Below are 15,682 nucleotides of genomic sequence, written 5' to 3' on the forward strand. Positions count from 1 at the left end.
ATTCTGATACACCAATGAGAAAAGTAACCAATACACAAAGCTGGCATGAGGAGCAGGAATACTGCTGTAATAAAGTGATGATATCACCTGCGGGCCTTTAAAGACGGTTTACAGGAAGAAGGTGCCAAAGATTGAATGTTGATCTAGGCTACAAGCCATTTCTCTACAATATGAGCAATGGGTCTGTTTAAATTCTTCCCATTATCTGAGAGTCTGAATTTCAAAGCTGTGCACTATTTGTTTGGCAGATAAAAGATTAAGACATCACAGTCAGGCTGTGTTAGGCTACAGCTCACTGCTTTTACTCAAATCTGAAATGGGATAGAACAAAGAGAATTTTTTTTAAAAAAGTAGATTTTGACTAGACAAGAATTCTGGGAAAATTCAAATTTGTAGACAAAAGAAGTAGTATCCTTAGAGCAAGATCCTATCAGTTAAAAGCTCTAACTTAGATGAAAGCAGAGGCATTTGAAAGAAACTGAAATGTCTTCTGCTCCAAAATGTCTACCTAGGCAGACAGAAATCAATTTGGTCTAATGAGTTCTAGGCTATATGTCACCATGCCAATAGAATATGGCATCCCCTTCAATGCCTTATAGACATTGGATCATGGAGGGATGCACAGAACTTCTAGAAGTCTGCTGAGTCCAGTCATGGATTGCAAGTTGAGATTCTCTGAAATGAGGCACTGGTGGGCAGGGCACCATATGAAGTTACAAAGAAAAGGCCTAATTAGAAATGTAAACACCAGGATGTCTGCAGTACCATGATAATGGAAGAAAGTTGGGAGCTTGCACCAAAGTGATACTGTGAATGACGATGTCAGAAGAGCTTAAGTCCTTTGATGCTCAGAGGATTCTATCAGGAGTCTGTAGATTTGGAGTTTCCATTGTTGGTTATTGCCGTTGTCTCATTGTTCTTGTTCTGTCCTCATTATACCCTTTTGGATTACGTGTATTTGTTCTGTGCTGTTGCATACTGAACTTCTGTAACTCTTGATTTTATAGCTCTGGGTTAAGAGATTACCTTAAATCTCAGAAAAGATTTCTACTTTGAAGTTTATACAGTGTTGGGCTATTAAAGTTGATGGTAATTTTAATTATGAAATTTGAAATGTGGTAATTTTGCATTATGGAATTGGTTATGCACCTATGAAGACAAAATATTGAATATAATAGCTTAAGAATGACATGTGTCAATGTCAAATAGACAGGGAGGGATGTAACTGTGATGACTTGAATTCTAAACTTGAATGAATCTAGAATAACCTTGAAGTCAAATCTCTGACCACATCCATTAGGGCTACTCTAGATTAGGGAAACTCATGGGCTGTACCAAATTAAAAAAAGAGAGAGAGAGACTAATGTGAACATTCATCTCTCTGTGTTTCTTGACTGTGGATGCAAAAAGACCAGTTGACTCTAATCCCTGCCATCATCTCTTCCTCTAAGCGAGATGGAGTACCCTTTATCTGTGAACCTAAATAAACCACTTTCTTCCTTAAGTTGCTTTTCCGCAGATATTTTATCACAGCAAGGTAGAAAATAACTAATCTAGACTGTCCATCACCTGCTTCCAGATGCTTTCAATTTTTAAAATGTTCTCACAGACAGTATCAGGTAATAAATCAAAATCCATTAATGTGTTACCTTGGTGGTTTTATGGAAAGCTGACAGCTGAAAAAAAATACAAACTTTATGTGTATTAGTAAAAAGTCACCTCATTAGTTGATGCTTGTTTTATCAGTGACTAAAAAAATATACAAGCATGCATTTAGTTTGGGCAAGAGAACTTGCTTACTTAATGTTGAATTATAATATTAAATCTATGTATAAACAATTCTTTTAAAACTGAAAAAAAAGTTATAAGAGCATAAAAGGAAATTGCGAGGTTTACGGAGGCATTGAATTCAAATATGATCTTAAGTTAAAATAATATATTTTTATATCTATAAGCATGCTTTCTGTATAATTATATTGTTAAACAAAACACAGAACCAATATACTGGGAAATCAGAACTAAAAATTATAGAATGTCATAATAGACTGTTTTCACAGAAAAAGTCAAACTATTTCACAAATGACTTATTAAATATTGAGTTAAGATTTCATTCCTTAATTATGCACCTCAAGGATCAATCAAGAATCCAGAGCCATTCATGATTGGAACACAGCAGGGAGCCCATCCAACTAGTGAAAAACACTCCTAATAGCAGTGTGACATTTTCTTACTACTTCAGAAGCCCCCCACTCTCCAAGCCACAAGAAACAGCTTCATTGTTTCATCTGTTACAAATTTTGTTAAAACCACAATCCTCTTTTCCTGCAAATTTTTTAGAAAAGGAAATCCTGTATGTTTGTTTGAATACTATGTATATATATATATATGTATGTATATATATATAGTTTTCCCTTCTGTTAAATCAATGCTTTCTACTCTGGTTCTTAAATATAGTTGATTTCCACTGTTTGACCAACTAGTTTTACTTTCTTAATGAATATAATTCCCTTAAGTGGAAAGTATAGTAAGTCCATTATTCTAGGTCTCCTGTATCTCAAACTTTTTCAGTTACTCAATTTTAGCCTACACAAACTTCTTTATGTAATAGACTTATATGTCACTGTGTCCATTGCCCAAAATAGTTTTCAGATCTGCTGACGTTTCCATTTTCTCTTTCTCCTTAAACAGGAAACTGCTAGCATCACTGTGGAGTTACAATTACTAGTTCCATCCTGTGCTTCTCCGTTTTCAGTTGCCCCTAACTCAACTACCCAGAGTGAGACAAAGCTGACCAGAAGGATTGAAGGCACTTGTCCCTTGCCTTTGAACCTCAGCCTTGCTCAAGGATTCGAGCAGGTGCCATCCTCCCAGAAGATAACTTCAAAGCTCATCTATTGCCTTCTGTTATTTTCCTGTCCAGTCTTCTCTGAGTGATCATTTTACCGACAGCATGCTGATTAATTCTTGACGATATTTACAAATAACTGTACAATAAACTCAGTAGATCTGAAAGCTATTGCTTTGAACCTGTGGCTACTTAAGCTACATCCATGTCCTCAAATTTCATTAGCATATGTTATGATCAGAATGGGAAATTTACTGTACAGACTGGTGTGCTTGGACACTTTGGCTCCAGTTAGTAGCACTGTTTGAGAAGGTTGTGCAATCTCTAGGACATGAGGTCTTGCTAGAGGAGATAAGTCATTGGAAATTGGCCTTTATGATTTTTTTTCAAGTTTTTTTATTCGATATATTCTTTATTTACATTTCAAATGATTTCCCCTTTTCTGGCTCCCCACTCCCTGAAAGTCCCATAAGCCCTCTTCCCTCCCCCTGCTTCCCCCCATATACCCCTTCCCACTTCCCTGTTCTGGTATTTCCCTATACTGCTGCACTGAGTCTTTCCAGAACCAGGGGTCACTCGATTTTAGGGGCCCAGCTCCATTTCCTCTTCCTTGGCTGCTTCCTGATGGTAGATTCAATTTAACCAAAAATCTTTCTACTCTTGCCATGGTTAACTTCCATAATGAACTTTATCCTGTGGCATTTAAGCTAAATAAAAGAGTAAAATGCATTGAAAGGGATTACATGATCAAATATTAAATATCTGGCAGCATAAACTCTCCCACCTTAAATTGCTTTGTCAGATGATTGTCATATACAGCTGCAGGAAAAATAATATAGGATATCTACCTTTATGGTGCTTCCGACTACTCTGTCTCTTTGGCTCCTGTATTAATACCTTTCTTTATAATACCTAAATGGTTATCAATAAGACAATTTCTTAGTCTCCAGTAATTCCCATTGCATAGGTTATCCCATTCTACATAACTGCGTTGGCTGTCCGTCATGAACCAAAATCTTATTCTCCCTAAAACTGGAGTGTAACATTCAAAATACATTGTTTATTATTAACCAATAGCAGACAAGATGGTACACATCACCTGTTTTTCGCAGTGACCCACATCATCCTGATTTACCTTCCCATCCTGATTTACATATGTGTACCCAGTCATGCTCCAGGTCCTCTGTGAGCTTTACATTTGTTCTAAAGCATCTTATGTTCCAGCTCTTTAGAAGTCCTCACTTAGTAACTCTATCATATGACCTCTTATATCAGATATTTAATATTTGATCATGTAATACCTTCCAACATATTTTATTGTTTTATTTAGCTTAAATCCTTTTTTAAAAATTTTCAACAACTTCATATATTTAAGAAGAAGCCATTTTAAGATTATTTTGAACAGATACAGTTTACCTTAAAGAGATTCACATAGTCACAAAAAGGAGCAAAGGCATAGACAACTTTCCACTTTAGGCCAGGGATAGTCTAAAGATGCTTTAGGGTCTGTAATTTTGTGATGCCTTCAGCCAGTTCTGGGAAGTAACTCTTATTGAGGATCCACTTGGCTCTGAACCAACAATCACAGCCTCATGCTTGCTTTTATGACCTGTTTTCAAAGCAGTGGAGACTGCATTCTGAGGCCAGGATATTGGAGAAGGAACAGATGCTTCAGTCAGAGATCTTGCCTAACACAATTCTCAGGTTCAGTCTATGTAGACTGGTCTGCTAGTAGGGGGTCCTGGGGCTTTGCTCAGTACTTGGTTACAAATGTAAGAGTTGAACTAAACTATTTCTTCCTTTTCCAACCAAAAGGCATCTCTCTCTAAGCTTGACTGCTTGGGGTTGGAGAATTAATGATGTAGCCAATACTTTTCTTGTTTTCTTCAACATCTTGTTTCTTTTTGTTATATTGAGAGTGGGTGTTTTGACCTCTTGTTTTAATGTTTTATCACAATTGAGTGTACATTAGCAGCTTCAACTTGGTGCTTCTGTGGGGAAACAACAGAGAAGCCCATCAACCATCTTATTCCTGCTTTCTGAGAACTATTTATTTTTCCATTGTAGTTCCAGGGTAGAAAAAAAATTTCAAGTCTAATTAGATCTTTGAAATCATGTAGAGTTAGCATACTGTAGATCCTGAATCAAGCTATCTTGTACTATCTTTAGTCTCCTTAATATCCACTCACTGTTTATTGCTATGTCTAAATTAACAGTCTTCCACTATCAAGAAAAGATTAAAAAAACCCAGCAATAACAAAATAGCTTTGGAATGTGTAAATTTAAGCACACCACAAACATAAGAGATAAGGATATCATCAGACACCACCTTTATCGCCTACAGTAAAATTTCCTATTTAGTTATAAACCTCTGTCTCAATAAACTTGAACTGTTAAGTAGACAGAACTTAGAGATACCTGAGAAAAGAATTTTAACTGATTGACTGTCTAGATCAGACTGGCTTGTAAAAATGTCTGGGGGAGGCTGTCTTCATTGTTATTTGAGGTAGTATAGCCAATCCTATTATGGATGGCACTATCAATTAATTTTCAAGAAATTCCTCACAAACATATTCATTGAGCAACCTTCAACTCCTAAATTAAAGCTTCTCCTCTCAGATGACCCAAGGCTGATGAAGAGAGCACCAGACACCCCAAGGAGTATACTTGAAATATCTCTGAATAGTCTAAACGCTGCGGTGGTGAGGGGTCAGGAGGGAATTACACATATATTTAGATTTTTTATTCATATCTTTATTTAAAAAATATGTCAGGAACACAAATATATTTTACTAAAAGGTTACCACAAGAAATTTCATCTTCGTTGAGAAGTCTTAACTATAAGTAGTTAATTTTAATTCCTGCAAATTTGTCAAACATATGAATAGCCCTTCTCATGATAATGAACTTCTGCTGCATAAATAATGGGCCTTTTGAAAACTTCAACTGGTGATGTGTATCTGATTTTGGACTAAAATGCGAATAGCAGCAATTTTCACACAATCATTTCATTTTTCTGATTACTTGCCAGAAAAAAAAAAAAAAAGAAAAAAAAAAAAAAAACAGAAGAAGAAAATCTACTCTGGAATCCCAAATGTAATCTCCTCACCCAGAAAAGCTGTTTATTTAAACAAGAGCAGTAACTTAAGCACAGCTTTAGGGATTTCTAGGGTTTTTGTTTGTTTGTTTGTTTGCTTTTTGACAACACCTGTACCAAAAGCTTTTTTAACTTCAAACTCATATGCTCAAAGGACTCTGCCTAAGTGCGCAATCTGTGGCAATCTTCAGGCAAAAGAAAGGCGTCAGCAGAGTCTTCCTTTGTCTTAAATATCTTAGGTCAGATCAACATTGTAAAAAACAAAAATCTGAAGCATTATTTCAAAATAAAATTATGTTGACTCAGTTTGCCTCTCCTGTCTACTTGGGGGCTGGTGGCCTGAAGACCTATGGATCGATTGTTTTCCAGGATCTGCTTCAGTGAGACAGAATAAATCATCTTTATTAGGGAAGAACAAGGGTTATTTAGATCTTGGGGAGCAGAGAGGGATTTATATGGTGCATATACATTGTCAGCTAGGGTCGCTATGCTTTATTTACATGAAGAGGAATTCCAAGAACCTGCTGAGAGGTTTCGTAGGTTTACAGTTGGTAAACACTGATTGGTCATAATACAGTAATTAATCATCATATAGAGGGAAGGGATAAGCTAGACTTATATGGTGAATCATATAGTGCTTGCAAGAAGCTCTATACAGGATCATCCTCCAGATAAGGTCAGGTACCTGTGCTTAGGAACACTCTCCCAAGTCCTTCTATGAAGCCACAATTACGCTGATACCATAACCACACAAAGATCCAACAAAGAAAGAGAACTTCAGACCAATTTCCCTTATGAACATCAATGCAAAAATACTAAATAAAATTCTTGCCAACCGAATCTAAGAACACATCAAAACGATCATCCACCATGATCAAGTAGGCTTTATCCCAGGGATGCAGGGTTGGTTCAATATACGGAAATCCATCAATGTAATCCACTACATAAACAAACTCAAAGAAAAAAACCACATGGTCATTTCATTGGATGCTGAAAAAGCATTTGACAAAATTCAGCATCCTTTCATGCTTAAAGTCTTGGAAAGAATAGGAATTCTGGCCCATACCTAAACATAGTAAAAGCAATATACAGCAAACAGGTAGCCAACATCAAACTAAATGGAGAGAAACTTGAAGCAATCCCACTAAAATCAGGGACTAGACAGGGCTGCCAACTTTCTCCTTATCTTTTCAATATTGTACTTGCGGTACTAGCTCGGGCGATTAGACAACATAAGGAGGTCAAAGGGATACAAATTGGAAAGGAAGAATTCAAATTGTCATTATTTGCAGATGATATGATAGTCTACCTAAGTAACCCAAAAAACTGCACTACAGAACTCCTACAGCTGATAAACAACTTCAGCAAAGTGGCAGGTTATAAAATCAACTCAAGCAAATCAGTGGCCTTCCTATACTCAAAGGATAAGCAGGCTGAGAAAGAAATTAGGGAAATGACACCCTTTACAATAGCCACAAACAGTATAAATTACCTTGGGGTGACTCTTACCAAACATGTGAAAGATCTATATGACAAGAACTTCAAGAAGGAAATAGAGGAAGACCTCAAAAAATGGAAAAAACCTCCCATGCTCATGGATTGGCAGGATTAATATAGTTAAAATGGCCATTTTGCCAAAAGCAATATACAGATTCAACGCAATACCCATCAAAATCCCAACTCAATTCTTCATAGAGTTAGAAAGAGCAATTCTCAAATTCATCTGGAATAACAAAAAAATCCAGGATAGCTAAAACTATTCTTAACAACAAAAGAAATTCTGGGGGAATCAGTATCCCTGACCTCAAGCAATATTACCGAGTAATAGTGTTAAAAACTGCATGATATTGGTACAGTGACAGGCAGGCGGATCAATGGAACAGGATTGAAGATCCAGAAATGAACCCAAACACCTACTATGGCCACTTGATCCTTGACAAAGGGGCTGAAAACATCCAATGGAAAAAAGATAGCCTTTTCAACAAATGGTGCTGTTTCAACTGGAGGTCAGCATGCAGAAGAATGCGAATTGATCCATCCTTGTCTCCTCGTACTAAGCTCAACTCCAAATGGATCAAGGACCTCCATATAAAGCCAGACACTCTGAAGCTAATAGAAAAGAAACTGGGGAAGACCCTTGAGGACATCGGTACAGGGGGAAAGTTCCTGAACAGAACACCAATAGCTTATGGTCTAAAATTACAAAGTTTCTGTAAAGCAAAGGACACCATCAAAAGGACAAATCGGCAACCAACAAATTGGGAAAAGATCTTCACCAACCCTACATCAGATAGAGGGCTAATATCCAATATATACAAAGAATTCAAGAAGTTAGACCCCAGAAAACCAAATAACTCTATTAAAAAATGGGGTACAGAGTTAAACAAAGAATTCTCACCTGAAGAACTTCGGATGGTGGAGAAACATCTTAAAAAATGTTCAACTTCACTAGTCATCAGGAAAATGCAAATCAAAACAACCCTGAGATTCCACCTTACACCAGTCAGAATGGCTAAGATTAATAACTCAGGAGTCAGCAGATGTTGGCGAGGATGTGGAGAAAGAGGAACACTCCTCCACTGTTGGTGGGGTTGCAAATTAGTACAACCACTCTTGAAATCAGTCTGGCAGTCCCAGAGAAAACTGGGCATGTCACTTCCAAAAGATCCTGCTATACCACTCCTGGGCATATACCCAGAGGATTCCCCAGTGTGTAATAAGGATATATGCTCCACAATGCTCATAGCAGCCCTATTTATAATAGGCAGAAGCTGGAAAGAACACAGGTATCCCTCAACAGAAGAATGGATGCAAAAAATGTGGTATATCTACACAATGGAGTGCTATTCAGCCATTAGAAACAATGAATTCATGAAATTCTTAGGCAAATGGATGGAGCTGGAGAACATCATACTAAGTTAGCTAACCCAGTCTCTAAAGATCAATCATTGTATGCACTCACTAATAAGTGGATATTAGCTGGGAAAACTGGAATATGCAAAACATAATCCACACTTCAAATGAGGTACAAGAAGAACAGAGGAGTGGCCCCTAGTTCTGGAAAGACCCAGTGTAGCAGTATAAGACAAAACCAGAACAGGGAAGTGGGAAGGGATGGGTGGAAGAACAGAGGGAGGGAAGGGGGCTTATGTGACTTTCGGGGAGTGGGGAACCAGAAAAGGGGAAATCATTTGAAATGTAAATAAAATATATCGAATAAAATTTTTTTTCAAAAAAGGATCATGATAATCAAGATAATATGTTGGTTAATATATATTAGAAATAAAGCCAATAGTAATTTAAATGTGAAAAAAAAAGGAACACTCTCCAGATAAGATCAGGCAGAGAAGAAGAAAAACAGCTGAGAAAGGGAGTCCTCCATTTGGCACCAAGCTCAGGGAGATTTCCCTGTCATGGTAGATCATGATATGTATAGCAGGGTTTCCCAAAAAGTCAGTGTAGGTCTAAATACAGGCTAAGAGAAAACACCGGGACCCTGCTGCTAGTGTGACTACCTACCACCCCCACTCAGTCAAGCTTACCCCAATGACCTAAACTAGAAATTTAGAATAGAACATTCCTGAGAACCAAGCTTGTGCTGTAAGCTACAGACTTGCCAAGTTTGAAGCTCAGCTATTTGCTGAGAGCCAAACTCAGCTATTGTGCTGGGAGCACAGGTTCTGTTGGGAAAAGGACAGAGGAATGGCAGAGGGATAGTAAGACAAAGACTGAAGCAGCCAATTACTCAGCAGGGGGCAAAGTGAGGAGTGACTTGCTCACTGGACAGTTCAGCCATATTGTTCTCTGCCTCCATCAGCATCCTACCCTGGCTTGGCTTTTTCAGGTTATAAAATTAACTGCCTTGTTCCCCCTTTTCTGAGTCTCAAGTCTTATAATTATGGAGTCAGGATCCACATTTCTCACAATATAAAAGTTGCTTGTGGGACCGGAGAGAAAATCCTAATGCAAAAGGACTTGAACCCCAAGCATGAAAACTTGAATTTTGGTCTCCATAATATATGTAGAAACATGGGTATGTCTGTGCATGTCTGTAATCTCTGCTCTGGGGAAATGTAAAGAAGGGACATTCTAAAGCTTGCTGATAGCACCCTAACAGATTGGTACACTCCAGGTTCTCTGAGAGTCACTGTCTGCAAAAGTCATTAGGGAAAAAACAAAAGCAAAAACAAAAGCAAAAAAGGTTAACTGTGGTAGACACCTAACATTGAGTTTGGCTTCCACACACAAGAAGACAGACAACCACATATCCACATGTACATGTCTACATGTGTACTGTATACACATGTTTACACATATATACATATGCAGATTTGACTGTGGTTTTGTTATTAAAGACCTGTAGGTCAGGCACCCTGATTAATCATGTGAGCTAGGTTCAAGATGGCGTTGGGGTTGAAGCAGAAGAGTTTGAGCATGCCCCTGATGTGGAGCCTCTGGAACCTACGCTTAGCAATATCATCAAGCAGCAAGCATCGTAGCCCTAAGTGGATCTTCGACAGGGGTAAGGGTGGCCTTGGTAAGACCACCTGCAGCTGCAGCCAGGTGGTTCAGCTGTCTAAGGGACACAAGAGTGTTCTAATCATTTCCACAGACCCAGCTCACAACATCTCGGATGCTTTTGATCAGAAGTTCTCCAAGGTGCCTACCAAGGTCAGAGGCTATGACAACCTCTTTGCTGTGGAGATATACCCCAGCCTGGGCATTGCGGAACCCCCTGATGAGCCCTTTGAGGAAGGCAACATGCTGAGCATGGGTAAGAAGATGATGCAGGAGGCCGTGAGCACCCTCCTGCGAGCGCCTTCCATGGCAACGATGAGGCCATGAGTTATGCAGAGTGCAGGAGGTTGATGAAAGGCATGATCTTCTTAGTGGTAGTGTTTGACACAGCACCTACCGGCCATACACTCAGGCTCCTGAACGTCCCTACCATCCTGACGCAGGGCCTGGGCAGCCTGATGCAGATCAAAAGCAATATCATTCCCTTCATCTCCCAGATGTGCAACATGCTAGGTCTCGGGGATATGAATGCTGACTAGCTAGCTGGCCTCCAAGCTAGAAGAGACATTGCCTGTCATCCGATCTGTTAGCGAACAGTTTAAGGACCCTAAACAGGCAATGTTCATCTGTGTGTGTATCACTGAATTCTTGTCCTTGTATGAGACGGAGCGACTGATCCAGGAGCTGACTGAACGCAAGATTGACACCCACAACTTCATCGTCAAACAGCTTGTCTTCCTGACCCTGACCCTGAAAAATCTTGCAAGATGTGTGAGGTTCAACACAAGATCCAGGCCAAATACCTGGACAAGATGGAAGAACTCTATGAAGACTTTCACATTGTAAAGCTTCCACTGTTACTCGAGGAGCCTACAAAGTCAACACCTTCTCTGCCCTCCTCCTGGAGCCCTACAAGCCCCCCAGCACCCAGTAGCCACCCCCATCCCAGCTGCTGCCACTTCATAACCTCCTTTTTCCCCATGGGGCAGAGTTTGCACAAAGTCCTCCATATGCAGGTGTGCCACTTAGGAGGTAGGAGGGGGTCTGTTCCCCCTGGTGGGGTCTGGGGAGTCTGTAATGGCCACCCACCTCTTCCTGCCCCACATTCCTCAATAAAATAATCTTAAAAAACAAACAAAAAGAACCTGTAAGTCAGAATCACCATGACTTATACAGGACAATTATTTTAAGTTCACATCCAAACTAAAATTAAGAGAATAAATATATCGAATAAAAAAAAAAGAGAGAGAGAATAAATATGTAAGAAAAAGCTTGGCTAAAAGTACAAACCATCTCTCCAGTTTTTTTTTTTTTAAATCGTGTTTTGCTTTTTTTTTTTTTTTTGTAATCTAAAAAGAGTAAATAAATTGGCTCCTATTTTCTAGTTGCACAGGAGAATAGCCAGGTGATCATGTGTTTTATACAAAGTGAGAGTTTTCTGGACCAACATGATAGCACAGTGGATAAAAGTGCTTGCAGCTGAGCCTAATGACCTGATTTTGATCTCTGGAACCCACAGGATACAAAGAGAGAACCAACTAACCCAAATTGTCCACTGATCTCTACAGGCATTGACTGTAATTGTACACACACACACACACACAGAGAGAGAGGGGGGGGGAAGAGATGAAAAGAGGAATGAAAAATGAAAACCAACCCTTATTCTTTATTTCATCTGAGTAGAAGTCTTAGAAAATAATTCTTTTTGAAAAATACTTCGAGATTTATTTCTTTTATATATACAACCTATATATATTATACATAGGACATGTCTGTATGTATACCATGTGCATGCCATGTGTTTGTGGTGTTTAGAAGAGATTTGAAGACTGGAGTTAGAACTTTTTGTGAGTTACAGTATGGGTGCTATGAACTAAATCTAGGGCTTCTAAAAGAGTAGCTAAGTCTTGCCAACCACTAAGCTGTATCTGTAGCATTGAAAAGAATTCTTTAGGCTGCTCATGGCCACAGTTTAGGGCCATGGTCCCTACTGTTGTTGACACCCTGTTTAAAATTGTAACAAAGATCCTGCACTTCCAAAGCCTCATTAGCGCACACATGGATTTGTGTCCTGGTCTCTTGCCCCTTTGTAAGTAGGAGCAAAGTTCAGAGCCATGGTTTCCAGTTGTTTGCTTAAAAGCTATCAGCCCTCAATTCTAACCATCCCTTTCCTCCCAAACTTTTTAATTTTGACATCACTAATTGAATGACTTCAAATTTCATGGTGGTATTTCTTTAATCATAAATTAGATAATGCTTTGTTGAACTTAGAAATTAGAGACACAATGAATTCTACAAATTTAATCATAATCTGAGCCTTGGTTTTCATTAAACGTTCTATGCTCTATTGTTTAAATGTCTTTTGGTAGAACTAGAATTCCCCATAGCCCAGCTGTTTTGACATCAGCCCTGAATCCTTTGAAGTTTTGTCACTGTAAAAATACCCTATCCCACCCTAGTAACAACAATGTTTATTGTTCAATATCAGCAGCTTTCTACCATGATGGAGTGTAACCAACTGACCTATCAAATTAACATAGTAAGAGGCATGATTAGAGTCCAATAGAACATCAGATGTCTCGCTCTGTCACTTTCCATTTCATTCCTTTGATATAGAGTTCTTCACTTGAATCTATGACACTGGAAACCATTAAGCCCCAATGACACTCCTGATTTCATCTCACACCACAGCTCCTGGGTTACAAACACATGCAGCCAGCTTCAACCTTTTTTATGCTAGCGATTCAAATTCACACCTTCGTGTATGCATAGCACTTGCTCTTGCCTAATGTTCTACCTCTTTAGTCCCTTAAGCACACTTTAAGCACAGTCTGAACATTTATAGTATCAATACATCTGAAATGAAAAAGAAAAAGGGATATGGGACCAAGAACAGTACTTTTATTAAAGAAATATATAATCACTGCATAAATGTATGAAACTGTACAATTCAAATATATTCATGCAAAATAAAAGTTTTAATGTGTTTCCTTTAAAAATACACATTTTGAGTCACAAGGAATTTAAATGTCATATAATAATTTATTGCCTTGAAATCATACGTTTAGTGCTTAAGGAACTGCTCAGTGATAAAGCATGTGTTTAGTATGTGGAAAACCCTTGCTGATTTTCACAGTGTAAAGAAAGATTAGAATCGAGATTTGGCATTTGACTGTGCTCTTACAGTTCTTCTATGCAGGTTTTGAAAGCTTAACACCATGTACTCACACGAGCACAGTTTAAGGAAGAATAGGCAGAACTAGTGAGCTTGGAAGACAGCTTAGCTGAGAAACTGCCCACCCCATGAGCATGAGGACATCAATTTGATTCTCAGAAACCACATACCTAGTCGTGACTTGCCTCGATAACTCAGTGCTATAAAGGCTCAGACAAGAGGATACCTAAGGCTGACTGGTAAGCTAGACTAGTAAAATCAGACAACTGCAGATTCAGGGAGAGATTTAGTATCCAAAACTGTTGAAGAGACAACTGCCATCAAACCCTGGCCTCCACAGTCACATGTCCATCAGCTGACAGGCATAAACACTTGTTCACATAACTTTCCATTGGCTGTTTCTCTAACACTACCAAACCACATGGACCAGAACACTCCTTAAAGAAAGATACATTGAAATATATTGTTGAATATAGAAAAAAAAAACATGGTGATCCATGAAAGGCAAAGAAGAAAATACTGCCCCTAAAGTTGTGAACATAAGTATATAAAGTAGCTGTGAAGGCTCTGTTGTCTGACAAATTAATTCACACTTTTAAACAACAGATGCTGTGACTCTTCAAATGCATAATGGCATTCATTTATCAATTTCTGCGTATTTCAATTAAATCTCTAAAGAGCAAAATTGATCACTGCACTCCAACAAGTATGTAATTAAATCATAAGGTAAGACGTAATTGAACAGAAAATTGATTTAGTTGAATAAATCGGAGGAAATGCTGCATTGATTAAAAAAAAAAACTTGGAAAGAAGTGACAACAAGAATGATTAAAATTCAAATTCTCAAAGATAATTGGACCATAAGATGAAGAGCAGAAATACTTTCTGGGAAAAAAAAGGTTATAAGATAGTTACCAATATTGGAAAACAATAAATAGGGACTAGGGTAGTATATGGATCAATGGTTAAGTGCACTTGCTGCACAGGCAGGAGGACAGGAGTTTGGATGCTACGTCTATGCATACCTTTAATTCCAGGGAAGCAGGAACGGGATGACTGACTGCCTAGGGTTCCTCGGTGCACAAGGATAGCTGGAAAACACCCTAGGTTCTGTGACACACCATGTCTCTAAGCAGTGAGGTGAAGAATGACAGAATGGAACAGATGATGTTCTCCTCTGGCCTCAGGTGCAGATGCATGAATGTGCATGCATGGTACTCATGCACACAAACATGTACATATGTCTTCCATGCACATGTCTACTCAACATCAAAGTGAGAAAATCAAACTATAGCTAGATTTAATGCTAAATTCAGAGTAAATGGGGCAGTAATTTTAGACAGTAATATATTTTTTCCTTGGGGAAACAAGAATTATTTCTTATTTTTATTTTTTATTGGATATATTCTTCATTTACATTTCAAATGTTAATCCCCTTTCCCAGTCCCATACCCTCCCAGATAGCCCCTATCCAATCCTCTCTCCCCCTACAACTATGAGGATGTTCCTCTACCCACCCAACTCCCAACTCCCTGCCCTCGATTCCCCTACATTGGGGCATCTATCCAGCCTTCATAAGACAAAGAACCTATCTTCCCATTGATGCCTGACAAGGCAATCCACTGCTACATATGCAACTACAGACATATTGTACCCCTTGGTGGCTTAGTCTTGGGAGCTCTCGGGGGGCGGGGGGAGGAACGAGGTGGCGGTCTGGTGGTTGGTTGATATTGTTGTTCTTCCTATGAGGTTGCAAACCTCTTCACCTCCTGTAGTCCTTTCTCTAACTCTTTCATTGGGAACTCTGTTCTCAGTCCAGTGGTTGACTGTGAGCATCTGCCTATGTATTTGTAAAGTTCTGGCAGGACCTCTCAGAAGACAGCCATCCTTTCAGCAAGCAGTTTTTGGCATCCGCAATAGTGTCAGGGTTTGGTGACTGTATGTGGGATGAATCCTCAGGTGGTACAGGCTCTGGAAAGCTTTTCCTTCAGTCTCTGCTCTATAGTCTATCTACACATTTGCTGCTGTGAACATTTTGTTCCCTTCT

The 15,682-nt window shown here is 38.8% G+C and overlaps 1 protein-coding gene and 1 pseudogene across 1 annotated transcript in view; one reads left to right on the forward strand and one right to left on the reverse strand.

Annotated features, from left to right (window-relative positions):
- Positions 1–15,682, reverse strand: part of Dpp10 (dipeptidyl peptidase like 10) — a 794,281-nt gene that overhangs the window by 407,042 nt on the left and 371,557 nt on the right. The window lies entirely within an intron of this gene.
- On the forward strand, positions 820–11,410 carry LOC127697712 (ATPase Get3-like; annotated as a pseudogene).

This window comes from Apodemus sylvaticus, chromosome 12 (genome assembly GCF_947179515.1).
Source record: "Apodemus sylvaticus chromosome 12, mApoSyl1.1, whole genome shotgun sequence".
NCBI lineage: Eukaryota > Metazoa > Chordata > Mammalia > Rodentia > Muridae > Apodemus > Apodemus sylvaticus.